Here is a 3,595-nt window from a genome sequence, read left to right on the forward strand (position 1 = left end):
AAGAAAGAAAGAAAGAAAGAAAGAAAGAAAGAAAGAAAGAAAGAAAGGGAGGGAGGGAGTGAAGAAGGAAGGAAGGAAGAAGGGAGTGAAGAAGGAAGGAAGGAAGAAGGGAGGGAAGAAGGAAGGAAGGAATAAGGGAGGGAAGGAGAAAGGAAGAAAGTAAGGAAGGAAGGAAGGGAGGAAGGAAGACAGACAAACCTTCAGAGGCACCCTCTTGCCTGTCAAATAAAGTCCAAATTCCTTAAGTCTGGTGTTCAACACTTGCTCAAACCCCCATGTCCTGCATATTTGCTGGACTGGATTACTTGTCATTCCACAAACCTCTTCCTTGCTCTTCTGCTCCTAGACTTTCCTTACATCATTTCCTATGCCTGGAATGCCTTCTTCCAACATTTCTCCCAGGTGAAATTCTATTCATTCTTGAAGTTCCAATTCAACTGCCATCTCATCTATGGAGTCTTCTCTGATTCTCACACTCAGAAGATCTCTGTTTCTGTCTCTTCCTCTCTCCTTTCTTTAAACTTTTCACGTAACTCCTCATTGTACTTTGTTGTTGTTGTTCAGTTGTGTCTGACTCTTTGTGACCTAATCTAGAATTTTCTTGGCAAAAATACTGGGGTTTTCCTTTTTTTCTCCAGCTCATTTTACAGATGAGGAAACTGAGGCAAATAGGGTAAAGTGACTTAGGCCTTTCTAACTCCAGGCCTGGCGTTCTATCCACTGTACCACCCAGATGCCTACTTTACATTATATTTATCTCCTTTACTAGCTTGTAAGGTCCTTGAAGAAAGGAACTACGTTTACAATATCTGCTGTGCCTTGTGAAGAGTTAGCATCATAGATTATACATCGACAGCTGGGAAGAATCTTAGATGCCATCTAGTCCATCTTCCCATTCATTTTGAAGATGAGGAAACTGAGGCCAAGGGAGGTGAAGTAACTTGCCCAAGGTTTCATGAGTAGTATAAGAAACAAATTTTGAACCTCTTACTCCAGAGATAGTGCCTCCTGATGCTCAGTAAACATTATTGAAAGGGAAGCCACAAAACTTTATATGAAGGATTAATTAATTCAAATTTACAAATAAGCATGCCATCTCCTCTTGCTGCCCTTCCTCCATTCTTCTTTGGGAGTCTCAGTCTATGATTTCTTCTGTGCAGAGAATTCTCTGGGTGGATGATCACTAAGTTGCATACCACCTGAAGCCTCAGGGAGCTTCCTGTGGGCACCAAGAATTTAAATGATGTTTTCTTGATTATCAGGTTAGGATGAGTCAGTGGATGATCTTGAACCCAGATCTTTCTGACCCTCAAGGCCAACTCTCTAGCCACTAAGTTCCACTGTCCCTCCTTCTAGCCCTTACTCAGAGTACATTAAGAATGCTGATCTGTTTCACTACCTATGTTTTTCCTGGAAGGTGAGAGGAGTGGTGGAACCTTTGGGGGTAGGATGGAGCCAAACTCCAGAAGAACGTCATGCTTTGGCACTGAAGCTGGCAACCCCTCATAACCTTTCTTTGAAGCAAATAAATTCACCCTCTCTGCTGCATGTGAATAAGCTAAAGACCTTCCCTTAGACATCTCTGAAAAAAAAATGAAACTCTTTGCTGAGAGCTCCTTTTCTTCTCTCCTCATTTCACATCATCAATTTGTCTTGATTGCCACTATCTCCTCCTTCACCCCTAGCTCAGAGGAAGAGGTGGCCCTCGCCTTGCTAAGAATACATTCAGTACCTCCACTTCCTCTACTCACATGCTTGCTTTAAAAAATTCTTTTTAATTACATGTAAAAACAATTTTTAACATTAACATTTCTTTTTTAAAATGCTGAGTTCCACATTCTCTCTCTCTCCCTCCCTCCCCCTTATTGAGAAGGCAAGCAATTTGAAATAGGTTATAATTTGTAGTCATGCAAAATATTTCCATATTAGTTATGCTGCAAAAGAAAACAGAGACCATAAAAAACAAGAAAAAGAAAGTTGTTATTTTTTAAAGTGTGCTTTAATCTGCATTCAGACTCCATCAGTTCTTTCTCTGGAGCTGGATGGCATTCTTCATCATGAGACCTTCAGAATTGTTTTGGATCATTGTATCATTGTCTTGTATCACTGTTGAGAAAAGTCAAGTCATTCACAATTGATCATCTTGCAATATTGCTATTACTGTGTACACTGATCTTCTGGTTCTGCTCACTTCACTTTGCATCAATTTATATAAGTTCAGGTTTTTCTGAAAGCATTCATAATAAGTCATCATTTCTTATAGCATAATAGTATACCATCACAATCATATACCACAATTTGTTCAGTTATTCCCCAAATGATGAACATCCCCTCAATTTCTAATTCTTTGCCAACACAAAAAGAGCTGCTATAAACATTTTTGTACATATAGGTCCTTTTCCTTTTAAAAAAAATCTTTGGGATACAGACCTACTAGTGGTATTTCTGGGTCAAATGGTATGCAAAGTTTTATAGCCCTTTGGGCATAGTTTCAAACTGCTCTCCAGAATGGTCGAATCAGTTCACAATTCCACCAACTGTGCTTTACTGTCCCAAATTTTCACATCCTCTCCAACATTTGTCATTTTTCTTTTCCATCATATTAGTCAATCTGATATATGTTGGGGTGGTACCTCAGAGTTATTTTTATTTGCATTTCTCTAAACACTGGTGATTTCAAGCATTTTTATGTAACTATAGATAGATTTGATTTCTTCATGTAATAACTACCTGTTCATATCCTTTAACCATTTACAAATTGGGGGATGACTTCCATTCTTATTAATTTGACTCAGTATTCTATATATTTGAGAAATGAGGTCTTCATCAGAGAAACTTGTAAAATTTTTAGTATTTCCCTCCATCTTATTTTCCTCTTGTTTCTTCTTCTCTCTTTCTCCTTTCACTCTTTCCCTCCTCAAAACTGTGTTGCTTGTCTAGGCGCTCCCTACGACCTCTAGGATAGAATTCAAACTCCTCTGTTTATTGTTAAACTACTTCACAACCTGGCTCCCAGCCATCTTTCTCGACTGATTTCATCTTGCTCTCAATCTCACATTCTACATTCCTTCCAAACAATCTTCCTTGATGTTCCCCATACACGACATTCTATTTCCTGCTTGTGCCTCTCCACAAGTTATCTGCTGCGCCTAGAACACTCCCTCTCTGTCTCCTCCTCCTTCTCCTTCTTCTCCTCCTTTCCCTCCTCTCTCTGTCTCTCTCTTTCTCAGTCTGTATGTGCATGTCTCTGTGTTTCTTTCTCTTTCTCTCCATCTCTGGCTCTCTGTTTCTCTGTCTCTGTGTGTATCTATCTCTAGTTCTCTGACTCATTGTCTGTCTGTTTCTCTCTCCCCATCTCTCTCTCTTTCTCTCTCTGTCTCTCTGTTTCTCTCTTTTTTCTCCCTCCCTCCCTTTTCCTCCTCTCTCTGTCTCTCTCTGTCTCAGTCTGTATGTGCGTGTCTCTGTATTTCTCTCTCTTTCTCTCCATCTCTGGCTCTCCGTTTCTCTGTCTCTGTGTGTGTCTCTATGTCTCTGACTCATTGTCTGTTTCTCTCTCTCTCTCTCTCTCTCTCTCTCTCTCTCTCTCTCTCTCTCT

This window comes from Petaurus breviceps, unplaced genomic scaffold (genome assembly GCF_028583685.1).
Source record: "Petaurus breviceps papuanus isolate PSGF00001 unplaced genomic scaffold, PetGlider_PUasm1.0 90650, whole genome shotgun sequence".
NCBI classification, from domain to species: domain Eukaryota; kingdom Metazoa; phylum Chordata; class Mammalia; order Diprotodontia; family Petauridae; genus Petaurus; species Petaurus breviceps.